This window comes from Nomascus leucogenys, chromosome 22a, assembly GCF_006542625.1.
Source record: "Nomascus leucogenys isolate Asia chromosome 22a, Asia_NLE_v1, whole genome shotgun sequence".
NCBI lineage: Eukaryota > Metazoa > Chordata > Mammalia > Primates > Hylobatidae > Nomascus > Nomascus leucogenys.
The window spans coordinates 14,868,645-14,882,384 of NC_044402.1; the positions used below are offsets into that span (position 1 = coordinate 14,868,645).

General features: G+C 37.9%; 1 protein-coding gene across 4 annotated transcripts in view; it reads left to right on the forward strand.

Annotated features, from left to right (window-relative positions):
* The window catches only part of RPS6KA5 (ribosomal protein S6 kinase A5), a 187,419-nt gene that overhangs the window by 116,105 nt on the left and 57,574 nt on the right, over positions 1 to 13,740 (forward strand). The gene's annotated exons all lie outside the window — the stretch shown is intronic.

Sequence of the window (13,740 nt, forward strand, 5' to 3'; positions counted from 1 at the left end):
TAAATGAAGTAAAAATAATCTCTGCCTTCATGAAGCTGTAGTTATTACAGTAAATTGATCATCTTTGATACAAATATCGTAGTTATAAAATAGATGAATTTTGAGTTTACTTCTAAATTTGATTTTTAAAACTTTTTATGCCTTTGTAAAAATTTTAGTGATGACTTCAGCAAATTGTAGCAGATTAAATCTGTTTACCGTTGCCTCCTTAATAAATCCCACAAGAATAAAAGGAAAGGGATAAGATAGACATGCACTCAAAAGGGAAAAGAGAAAATAGCAACTACATTTTAGAAGATGGATGACAGTAACATGGGAAGCCTAAAAGCAGGCTCTCTGTACTTCTGACCCCCTAAAAAGGTTCAATAACTGGAGGCAGCAGGTATCCCTCGAAGTAGGAATGCAGGTGATGCAGGACCCACGAGGATTGATTGAAAGTCTGTGTAAGAAACAGGTAACCCCCAGATCCTATCTCTGCCCCTGTTCACATAGGCAGCTGTGCCTTCCTCACCCTAAGGGAAGACTGAAAAGGTCTGTGCATTCAGGGACGATGGGCACAGCTAAGGATGAGGATACCATACAGAAAATGACAGGTATGGTGAAAATGGACACACAGAGCTGTGCAAACTCCCTCAGCGGCTTTCTACCACTTCACTGAGCACAGTGGCTTCCCAGGCAGGAGTTTGGAGGAGTTTTCTCTGAGAAACCAAGAACAAAATCTCTATAGATGTTGTCAGTAATTTTGCCACTGAACTGGCCCAGCCAAGTCTCTCTACAGAGAAGCCTGGGGCTTGGCAAGCCCACCCGGTGCCACAGAAGCATGTTTGTGATGATGTCACAATTAAAAAAAAAAAAGTTTCATAACTGTATTTCACTATACTTAATTTCCTCTATAATGCTATCTGTTTTAAAATATTATTTTGAGAAGGGGTCCACAGGCTTCAACAGACTGCCAAAGGGGTCCTTGGTTTGTAAATGTGTAAAACTCCCCCTGCATAGAGAGATTTGATGATCACTTTTATTTGCTCATTCCATTGATATTTGTTGGGGGCCTTCTATGTGCTAGATCAGCAATCCCCAACTTTTTTGGCACCAGGGACTGGTTTCCTGAGAGACAGTTTTCCCAAAGACCAGGGTGTGGGGGTCTGGTTTTGGGATGATTCAAGCACATTACATTTATCGTTAGATTCTCATAAGGAATGTGCAACCTAGATCCCTTGCATGCACATTTCACAATAGAGTTGGCACTCCTAGGAGAATCTAATGCCACCACTGATCTGACAGAAGGCAGAGCTCAGGTGGCAATGCTTGTCTGCTGCTCACCTCTTGCTGTGTGCCCTGGTTCCTAACAGGCCACTGACCAGTACTTTTCCATGGCCTGGGGGTTAGGGGCCCATGTGCTAGATGGTAGGCTAGGTTCTGGTGTACGCTCATGAAAAGAATCACTTAATAAATCCTCTGTTTATAGGTATGTGTGGCAGATCATTTGACAATAGATAGAAACAGACTTTGGCCCTGGGGAACGGCAAAATGTTAGGACTGAAAACTAAACAAACAAATACAAATCAAATTTGACCAGAGTCGCTAGGTCTTAATACAGTAATAAGCATTAGTCAGAAATGCTGTGTGACTGAATCAGCCAGGTCACTCTTCACAAGAGGAGAGTTTTCTGCTAGTCGTGTCAACAGCCACCCTTCAAGGGGATGATGGAGATCCAGTCAAATACCATCATCTTTGAGCACTTAGTGGTCTGGGTGCAAAAATGAAATAGGAGAGTTCAAGCTGAAGTAGAGGAGTAATTAGTAGGCGTCCTTATTTACTGAATACAGCCTCACTCAAGGTTATATTAATAGTTTAACATTACTATTAAGCTGTAAGGGTTGCATATGTCTTTGATCCTTAGACTGCCTGCTCATTCTTCCTCTTAGCCTTAGAGGACATACTATCATGCTTGGCTTCAGGTTTAACTCTCAGGGCTCAGGTGGGAATTTTCCTTTGCTGAGTCCTCTGAAACTTGATCTAATGGTTCTTTGCTCCTCTGATTCCACCCAGCACCTATTTAGGAAGTTTCTCTATCTAGACCCTTTCTTACCTTAAAAATATTCCCTTGAAACCATTTCTATTTTGATTAGCTTGCATTCCTTTTTGGTTTCACATGTCAGCCCCCACTCATATCAAAATACCATATTTTTTGGAACAAGGTTCTTTCTGCTCCATCCCTAATCTGCCTCCTTGGTTTCCAGGTTAAATATGTATCTTTATGGTATGGTTTGGCTGTGTCCCCACCCAAATCTCATCTTGAATTCCCACATGTTGTGGGAGGGACCTGGTGGGAGGTAACTGAATCATGGGAGCAGGTTTTTCCCATGCTATTCTTGTGATAGTGAATAAGTCTCACAAGACCTAATGGTTTTAAAAACGGGAGTTTCCCTGCAACAAGTTCTCTCTCTCTGTCTCCTGCTATCCATGTAAGACATGACTTGCTCCTTCTTGCCTTCCACCATGATTGTGAGACCTCCCCCATCCACATGGAACTGTAAGTCCATTAAACCTCTTTCTTTTGTAAATTGCCTAGTCTTGGATATATCTTTATCAGCAGTATGAGAACGGACTAATACAGTAAATTGGTACCACGAGTGGGGTGCTGCTGAAAATGTGGAAGCGACTGTGGAACTGGGTAACAGGCAGAGGTTGGAACAGTTTGGAGGGCTCAGAAGAAGACAGGAAAATATGGGAAAGTTTGGACCTTCCTAGAGACTTGTTGAATGGCTTTCACTAAAATGCTGGTAATGATATGGACAATAAAATCCAGCCTGAGGTGGTCTCAGATGGAGATGAGGAACTTGTTGGGAAGCGGAACAAAGATAACTCTTGTAATGTTTTAGCAAAGAGACTGGTGACATTTTGCCCCTGCCCTAGAGATTTGTGGAACTTTGAACTTGAGAGAGGTGATTTAGGGTATCCGGCAGAAGAAATTACTAAGCAGCAAAGCATTTAAGAGATGACTTGGGTGCTATTAAAGGTTTTCAGTTTTAAGAGGGAAGCAGAGCATAAATTTGCAGCCTGACAATGCAATAGAAAAGAAAATGTTGTTTTCTGAGGAGAAATTCAAGCGAGCTGCAGAAATTTGCATAAGTAAGAAGTAGCTGGATGTTAATCACTATAACAAGAGGGGAAAATGGCTCCAGGGCATGCCAGAGACCTTTGTGGCAGCCCCTCCCATCATAGGCCTGGAGGTTTAGGAGGAAAAAGTGGTTTTGTCCGCCAGGCACAGGGCCCCTCTGCTGTGTGCAGTCTAGGGACTTGGTGCCCTGCTTCCCAGCTGCTACAGCCATGACTAAAAGGAGCCAAGGTACAGCTCAGGCTGTTGCTTCAGAGGATGGAAGCCTCAAGCCTTGGCAGCTTCCATGTGGTAGTGAACCTGTGGGTGCACAGAAGTCAAGAATTGAGGTATGGGAACCTCCACCTAGATTTCAAAGGATGTGTGGAAACACCTGGACGCCCAGGCAGAAGTTTGCTGCAGGAATGGGGCCCTTATGGAGAACCTCTGCTAGGGCAATGCAGAAGGGAAATGTGAAGTCGGATCCCCTACACAGAGTTCCTACTGGGGCACTGCCTAGTGGAGCTGTGAGAAGAGGGCCACTGTCCTTTAAACCTCAAAATGGTAGATCCACCAACAGCTTGCACCGTGCACCTGGAAAAGCCACAGACAACACCAGCCTGTGAAAGCAGCCGGGAGGGGGACTGTACCCTGCAAAGCCACAGGGGCGGAGCTGCCTAAGGCCATGGGAGCCTACCTCTTGCATCAGCGTGACCTGGATGTGAGACATGGAGTCAAAGGAGATCATTTTGGAGCTTTAAGATTTGACTGCCCCGCTGGATTCTGGACTTGTGTGGGGCCTGTAGCCCCTTTGTTTTGGCCAATTTCTCCCATTTGGAGTGGCTGTGTTTCACAAATGCCTGTACTCCTGTTGTATCTAAGAAGTAACTAACTTGCTTTTGATTTTAGAGGCTCGTAGGTGGAAGGTACTTGCCTTGTCTCAGATGAGACTTTGGACTATGGACTTTTGAGTTAATGCTGAAATGAGTTAAGACTTTGGGGGACTGATGGGAAGGCATGATTGGCTTTGAAATGTGAGGACATGCCAGGGGTGGAAGGATATGGTTTGACTGTGTCCCCACCCAAATCTCATCTTGAATTCCCACATGTTGTGGGAGGGACCTGGTGGGAGGTAATTGAATCATGGGGGCAAGTTTTTCCCATGCTGTTCTCATGATAATGAATAAGTCTTACGAGATCTGACGGTTTAAAAAACGGGAGTTTTCCTGCACAAATTCTCTCTCTCTTTATCTGCTTCCATCCATGTAAGATGTGACTTGCTCCTCCTTTCCTTCCACCATGATTGCAAGACCTCCCCAGCCACATGGAACTGTGAGCCCATTAAACCTCTTTGTTTTGTGAATTTCCCAGTCTTGGATATGTATTTATCAGCAGTGTGAGAATGGACTGATACACTCTGCCTGCCTTCTCTTCTCTTTAACCTCTTCTTCTTTGACCATTTCTGTCACTGTTTAAGCAGACATAGTCTTTCCGTCTTAAAATTTTAAAAATGGGGAGATGAATGGACTGATAAATAAAAAGGAAAAAAATCTCAGAATACCATATTCCCACCTAGCTATTATCTCATTGTTCTCCTTTGTCAGTATTTGTCTCTACTTACTCACATGTCCCTTATTCCCTTATCAATTCCAATTCTGCTTGTACCTCCTTGCCCCCCTACCCCGCCGCCATCTACTGAGGCTGTTCTTGCCAATGTTACCATTGACGTGCATATTAATACTTTTTAGTTATCTTATTTGACTGCCTGGTAGTATTGAACTAGAAATCACCTCTCAGCTTGGCTCTGTGACACAACACCCACCTGACTTTCCTTCTCTCTCTCACTGCCTTTTGTAGGCTCTTCCTCTTCTACCTGAGGGTTCCCCTCAGCTCAGTCCTAGGTACTCTTCTTTTTTTATGCTGTACTCTTCTTACATGCTGCTCATTCCCAGCCTTCTCTTGGCCAACCTTCTCTTCTGGGCTCAAGACCCAAATATGTGAATGTTGTATCTCCACTTGACTCTTCAACAGGTTCCTCAAACTGAATATTTTCAAAACAGAAGTAATCTTCTGCCAAAATCTGCTTCTCTGTCAGTATATCACAATTTTATATTATAAATTCTGGCCTCATTTGGTCTGGGAAATATATTTAATCTTCAGGAATTTACTTTTTATGTATGTTTGATGTTTCTGCTCATGATATTATACTTATCTCTGTATATATATTAATTTAGTAATTCAAAAAATCTTGGAGTACTTACCATTGCCAGGTATTGCACTAGACCCTAGAAATATAATGGTGAACATAACAAATTCCTTACCCTGCTGAGCCTGTATCCTAGAGATATTTGTCAAATATTCATATAATTATTTCTGGGATTTTTGTTTCTGTATTTTTTTTTTAAGATGGGGTCTTGGTCTGTCGCCCAGGGTGGCAAGATCTCGGCTCACTGCAACTCTGCCTCCTGGGGTCAAGCCATCCTCCCACCTCAGACTCCCAAGTAGCTGGGACTCCAGGCGCATGCCACTATGTCCAGCTAATTTTTGTATTTTTTGCAGAGACTAGGTTTCACCATGTTGCCCAGGTTGGTCTTGGACTGATCTCAAATAATCTGCCTGCCTTGCTCTCCCAAAGTGCTGGGATTATAGGCATGAGCCACCATGCCCAGCCCATATAATTATTTCTAGATAATGGTTTGCAGCCTAGATTACATACAGGTTAAAGTAAATTTATTTTAGAAACTTTTAAAATATTTTATGATAATAAAAATTTGCTACTTTTACTGTTCTGTTCTCAACCAGAAAATTCGATCAAGCTCTTGAGATTCTGAAAATAACAAAACATTTCTAATTTTCAGGCTAATATATATATCTTCCATAGAATTTTTTTGGTAGTACAGTTTTACAAAATTTGTTGAGTTCTTACTTCAAGTCAGACAATCTGGTAGTTATTGGATATTTGATTTTAATGTTGACAACTTTAAAGACAGTTTGAAAAAAAGTGTTGGTAAAGTGATGATAGCTTCAGAATTGTGTCTGTTCATATTTATAAGCAAATAAGGTCAAAAAGGACACATTCATGTTTATGCTTAAATATAGTATATGCATTCTGTTTTTATAATTTAACAGTGAGTGTTTGAAAATTTTCAAAACAGATCATTAACACGAATCCCCAGGTAGATAAATACAACTTTAAGGTTCAGTCAAGAAAAATAATATGTTGACTGAACAGTACAGAGTATCTGTACTTAAAGGGAAAAGCCTATGGATTTATGACTGTTTTTCTCTTTCCAGAAGTAGAAAAATCTAACCTTGCTCAATTCAGGTAATGTTATTTATTGATTAATTCTTTGAACAATATAAGAGGCGTTTTAGTTAGGGGGATCTTTTTCTGGTTCTCTATTTCCTAGCTTTGGGACATGAGGCAAGTCACTTAGTCATTAACCTCTCTGAGTCTTAATTTCGTCATCTGTAAAATAATGTTTATCATACCTAATTTATAGAATTGTCATACAGACACAATGAATTAATGCTTGTGAAAGTACTTTTTAAAGTATAAAGCACTATATCAGTTCTATTTCTGAGAAGTACTGTTTACATTTCAGATTACTGTGAGCAAAATTAAAATATACCATTGAGAATTTAAAATTATTCTCTTTATTTTCTTATTTGTAGTTTTGAATTACATCTTTCTCTAATAAATGCCTAGCTAATAGTGCCACTTTCAAGCTTCTGCTGTTATAATGTACATATCTCAAGATGTGTAGGTAAGGGTCGGGTTCCATAAAGAGCACGTTTGCACTGAGAATCAGATAACCTAACCTTGACCAGCTTTTTAGTTACCTCTCTCTCCCTTCCTAATTGATTCGTACTGACATGTAGTCATGATTTTTTTTATTTGCATGTGTCCTGAAAATCTATTAGGTCTCTGATAATAAGCTCTATCAGTCATTTGTCAAAATCAGTGACTCTAGGATAATTTAGTTATTTTAAGGTAAACATTGAGTTGGAGGTGTGGGGAAAATAGGAGACCTAGAAACCAAAGTGTTACCCTGTTGCCCCAGTTCTTCCTTTCCTAAAACACTATTACACAATATTCAGATGCAACACATTAGCTTGAGCCATTCATTAGTGAGATTTTTTTTCCCCCAGATATCTGAGCAGACCTTTGATTCCCCTCCAAAGGATGGGGGGTAAACAGGGATTGCCTGCCAGCTGTCTGCTTCACAGATCCCTTTATAATTATTCTTATGGCAGAAATTTTTGGCTCTAGTAAAGTTTATTCATAATACGATTTTTTTAAGGTAGATTCAATGTGAGTAACAATACAGAACAAGCAGGGACAACTTTTGAAATGAGATTATTTTCACAGAAACTTCCAAGTATATATTTCATTTGTTCAAATAATGTTAAATATGTATTTTTAAATTTACTTGATAACTATATTTAGCAGTCACAGTTTATTTTTATCTATTTTCTCAGAAAGAAAGGAAAATGATTCAGAACTATGCTGAGTGTCAGGGACTTTAAAGCCCATAAGGGCAAAAGATATCCTAGAATAATAAGAATGCATAAATGTGAATAATAAATGTTTATATTTTCCAAATTTCTCTTTAAATTTTTATGCTATAAAACACAATAAAAATAGAAAATATTATAACTGAGTTTATGTGCCCACTTTTCACATTTTCAGTTATGAAAATTTTATAATTTTTTCCATTAATTCAGTGAATATTCATTGAATGTCTCCTGTGATCCAGGCACCGTTCTATCTCAGTGTTGAGATCTTGCAATGAATGAGCAAAATGGACACAAATTCTTCTTTTACATGGGGAGGCAGGCAATAACAAATAAGTATTTCTGTAGTATGTTAGATAGCAGTAAGTTGCAAGAAGACAAATATAGTAGGGAACAGGAATAGGGTGAGAAGAGGCTACACTTTGAAATCAGGTGGTCAGGAAAGGCCTCACCAAGGTGATAGTGCAATAGAGACATGAAGGAAGTGACAGAGTGAGCCATGTAGATATCTTAGGAAGGAGATTTCTAGGTAGAGGGATCAGCCAATATTAAGGCCCTTTAAGGTGGGGTTATGGAATGAGTGAGGGTTAGAGGCCATTGTGGGCATACAGAATGAGTGAGAGTTACAGTAGTAGGAAAGAAGGACGTGGAGGTGATCATATGGAAGAAGGATTGTACAGATCACTCAGGGCATTGAAGATCATTGTAAGGACTATGGCTTCTTCCCTGCACAAAATGGGGAGCCATTGGGGAGTTTTGAGTAGAAGAGTAGCGATCTCCTATTTTGGAGGAATAATTCTGGTTGATAACTGTGATAATCCTGTAGTGGGACAAGTGTGGAAACATGAGGTCCACATAGAAAACTGTTGAAGTAATCCCAGCAAGAGATGGAACTGGCCTAGACTATGGAGTAGCAGATTTTAGGACTATTTTCACATTAGATCTAATGGAATTTTTTGATGAGTTAGATGTGAGGTATGAGAATTCAGAAGAAATCTAGTGTGGCCCCAAGGTTTTTGGCCAGAACAGCTGGAAGGATGAAATTTCCATCAACTAATATGGGGTAGGCTGCTGATGGGGAGCTATCTGGGGTTACGAGAGGAGAAGTTCAGTTGGACAGGTTAAGTTTGAGACATGTATTAGACACACAGCAGAGATGTTAAACAGTGGGCTATATGAGTCTGGAATTTGGGAGAGAAGTCTGGTCTGGATCTATGAATTTGGAATTTGGAAAACAAAGTGGATTGTCTCAGAAGACAAGTGAAAAAATGTTTCAAGGATGAAAATGATTAACTGTGTCAAATGCTATTGTTAGGTTAAATAAGATGGGGACTGAAGATTGAGCATTGATTGGCTTAGTTTTAACCTTAGGAAAGAGAATAGCAGTAGCCTTATTGTCATCCACATATGTGGGCAACTTGGGGTTTTCTGTTAAAAGGAATAGTGAAATTCTGTGAAGAGCATAGCAGAGGATGAAGTGAGGATGAAAAGAGGGTTTTTTTCCCTAAGATGGGAGAAATTACAGATGTCATATACTAGTTAGAATAGTCCTCAAAAGGAAGTGGGGTAGATACACTGATATCTACCACCCAAACCCAGATATCTACCTCCTATAATAATAGAGCAGATAAAGTGGGAAATTGCTGGAACACTGTCCTTGAGAAGGATAACATCAAACGCACAAGTGAGTTTGTGCGTGATCATGCTACTCGTGCTTAACGAGTAGCATGGTCAGTTCATGCTTAGAAACTGAAGAAAGTTGAGTTATAGGCACACATGTGGGTGGAGGTTAAGTGGTGTGTACTGGCAGCTTATAGAAGGTCTTCTGTTTTCTCACTGAGTATGAGGAAGGGAATGGACACATCGAGGTTTTAGGAGAAAGGAGATGATATAAAATAACCAACAATGTGGGAGAGTGAATGGATTAGGGAAATGAATGTGTTTGCTGGGTACTATTAAGACCCATGTGAGATTCCTGATCATGAATTTAAAGTGAAATTGGCTGGGCTCATGCCTGTAATCCCAGCACTTTGGGAGGCTGAGGTAGGAGGATCGCTTGAGCCCAGGAGTTTGAGACTAGTCTGGGCAACAGCGAGACCTCATTCCTATAAAAAAAAAAAAAATTGGCCAAGCATCGTGGCATGTGCCTGTATTCCTAGCTACTTGGGAGGCTGAGCTGGGAGGATTGCTTGAATCCAGGAGGCGGAGGGTGCAGTGAACCAAGATCATGCCACTGCACTCCAGCCTGGGTGACAGAATGAGACCCTGTCTCAAAGGAATGAATGATTGAATGATTGAATAAAATTGGCCAACCTGATTATATGGTTTTCTCCAACAACGTGTAGCTGCACTGGTGCAGGTAAAGAGTATGTGGTGGATTAAATTTAATTGTGTTTTAGTACCCTTACTTCATGTGTGTATATCCATAAACAATGTATACTATTACCATGTTTTTTAAATGTACATATATGACATATTCTATTGCAAATTGCTCTTTATTTGACCTATTCTTGAAATTTATCCAAGTTGATAAATGGGATGTTTCATTTATTTTAACTGTTGTATAATAATCCTTTATATTAGTTATCCAGTCTATCTTTTCTCCTACTGAGGTACATTTAGGTTGTTTCTATGTTTTCTCTATCACAGTGTTGCATTTTTTCCCTGATGTTATTGATTTGTTGGAGTTCTTAAGTATTATAGATACCAACCCTTTATATGTTTTGTAAATTTCTTTGCTAAAATTTTAACTTGTTTTTAATTTTGTTTAATGATACTTTTTGCCATTTAACATTTTAATATCCAATGTACTAGTCTTTTCTTTTAAGGCTCTTTTCTTTATTTAAAAAATTTTTAATTGTGGTTAAAAAAAAACAAAGCAAAAATTGTCATCTTAACTGTTTGTAAATATATGTTTCAGCAGCTTTAATAATACTCATTTTGTTGTGTAACAGATCTCTAGCACTTTTTCATCTTGCAAAATTGAAACTCTATACCCATTTCATCTTGCAAAATTGAAACTCTATACCTTTTCCCCCTTCCCCTAACCCCCGGCAGCCACCATTCTACTTTCTATTTCTGTGAGTTTGACTACTTATGATATCCCATGTCAGTGGAGTTGTACAGTATTTATTTTATTTTTGTGACTATTTCACTTAGCATAGTTCTCAAGTTTCATCCATGCTATAGCATATGACAAGATTTCCTTCTTTATTAAGGCTGAATAATATTCCATGGTATTTATATGCCACATTTTGTTTATTCATTTATCTGTTGATGGACATTCGGGTTGCTCCCACCTCTTGGCTATTGTGAATAATACAGTGAATGTGGTTGTGCAAATATTTCTTCAAGAGGCCTGCCTTCAATCCTTTTGTATATATACCCACAAAGGGGATTGCTAGATCATATGGTAATTCTACTTTTAATTTTTTGAGGAACATTCATACTATTTTCCATAGCAGCTGCACCATTTTACATTCTCACCAGCAGTGCTAAAAAGTTCCAGGTTCTCCATATCTTTGTCAACACTTGTTATGTTAGTGTTTTTGTTTTTATAGTGGCTATCCATCCTAATGAGTGTAAGGTGAAATCTCATTGTAATTCTGATTCGCGTTTATCTCTAATCATTAGTGATGTTGAGCATCTTTTCATATGCTGTTAACCATTTGTATGTTATCTTTGGAGAAATGTCTATTAGAGTCCTTTGCTCATTTTAAAATCAGGTTATTTGTGGGTTTTGTTGTTTTTAGGAGTTCTTTATATATTCTAGATATTAACTGCTTATAGGATATCTGATTTGCAAATATTTTCTCCCATTTTGTAGGTTGCCTTTCATTCTGTTTGTTTCCTTTAATTTTCAGAAGTTTTTAAATTTGATATAGTCCCATTTGTCTATTTTTGCTTTTGTTGCCTGTGCTTTTGGTGTCATAATCTAAGAAATCATTGCCAGATCCAATGTCATGAAGCTTTTCCCATGTATTTTCTTCTAGGAGTTTTACAGTTTTAGGTCTTACATTTAGGGTATAAAATTAGGTGGAAATATTTTATGTTTTTAATGCAGATAACCCAATTACCTTTTAAGTATTTGTTGACTAGTCAGTTAATCTTTTCTCTGCTTATTTGAAATGCAACTTCTGTCATATAACTAAGTTCCCAAGCATACTTATGAGTCTGTTTTTAGGCTCTTCCTTGAATTCCATTTGTCTATTTGCCTCGCTCTGTATCAGAACCAAAATATCTTAAAGCATCTGGCTGGCCAGGCGTGGTGGCTCACGCCTGTAATCTCAGCACTTTGGGAAGCTGAGGCAGGAGGATCGCTTGAGGTCAGGAGTTCAAAACCAGCCTGGGCAATATAGCAAGAATTCATCTCTACAAAACATTAAAAAAATTAGTTGAGTGTGTTGGTGCATGCCTTTAGTCCCAGCTACTCGGGAAGCTGAGGCAGGAGGTTCACTTGAACTCAGGAATTTGAGGTTGCAGTGAGCTGCGATCATGCCACTGCACTCCAGCCTAGACAACAGAGCAAGACTTTATCTCAAAAAAGAAAAGAAAAAAAAAGCCTATCACTTTATAGTAAGTCTTGATTCTGAAAAGGTGAGGTCTTTTTCCTCTTCACCCTCACCGTACCTCCCTCTCCTTTCCCCTGACCTTCGTCCTCCCTCTTCACTGTCTTCTCTATTCTTGGCTTTTTGTGTTCCTCCACATGAATTGTGGAATCGAATATATAAATTAATTTGGAGGGAACTGCAATTTTTGGATATTGACCCTTCCAATCAATGAATTTGCATCAGTGAATGTTCAGATCTTCTCATTTATTTAATTTTTTATGTCTTTCAAAAATATTTTGTACTATTATCTGTAATATTTTATACATATATTATTAGACTTATTTCTATTTACACTTTTTGTTTCAATTGTAAGAATTGCCTTTAAAAACTGGAATATTTATGTTTTTCTAGCCAGAGCATAGGAATGCTGTTGACCTTATGCATAAAACATCGAATTCTTATTAGGTACACAAATTTATAGATTGACTTGGATTTTTTTATAGATGACTACATTAAAAAGAAAAAAGTCAGAACCATTATTTGTAAGTAATAATGGCTTTGTTTCTTTTCATTTCTCGTACCTTTTAGTTTCTGTGTGTTTTGGGATGGTTATTTTGTTTGGGTTTGGCTTGGTTTTATTGCTTTGTCTACCAAGTTTTATGTATATATGTATTTTTTTACATTAAAGAACATGTATTTTAGTCATTTAGTATGGTATTTGCTGTAGGTTTTTGGTAGGTAAATTATATTTTTAGTATCTTTATTGTTAAAAGGAAATTCTTATGGTTTTTCTCTTTAACCACATAATGATGTGAATTATATGAATAGATTTTTGTTTTCTTTTTCAGTGTTAGACCATCTTTCAATTCCTGGAACAAACTTAACTTTCCGTGATATATATTTTTTATACATTGCTGGATTTTATTTGCTAATATTTTACTTAGGATTTTATTTTCTAAGTTGACCTATAATTTTCCTGTATAAAATTGCATTTGTCACATTTTAGTATCAAGGTTGTCCTAGCACCATGAAATGGATTTAGAATGGTTTATGTAAGGTAAAGATACATTTCCTCTAAAGGTTTGTGTGGATTCACTTTCAAATCTGCCAGAGTGTGTTTTTTTCCTTTTTTTTTTTCTTTTCATTTTAAGTGAGTACAAGTAGCTTTTCAAATACTGATTTAATTTTTAAAATATTTACAAGTATATTTAGAGTTTTTATTTCTTGAATGTTACATTTTTATAGAAAATAGTATTATCTTTTTAAATTCTTTGACATCAGTTTCTTCAGAATTCCCTTACTTTAAAAAATCTCTGTAACTATAGTAATGTTTTATTTTAAATTACTGATATTATTCATTTGTTACTTTTCTTGATCCTTTGTTAGAAGTGTCCATTTTATTAGTCTTTTGTAAGAAAGAGCTTTTGTCAAGCCTTCCATTTTTTTCTCTTTCTTTGATGAGGTTTATTATTTTGTGCATTTTACTTTCTATAAGCTTCTTTCATATTCTTTTTCTAAGCTTTTAATTTGGACATCTAGCTCACTAATATTTAATCTTTTTAAAATAAAGCT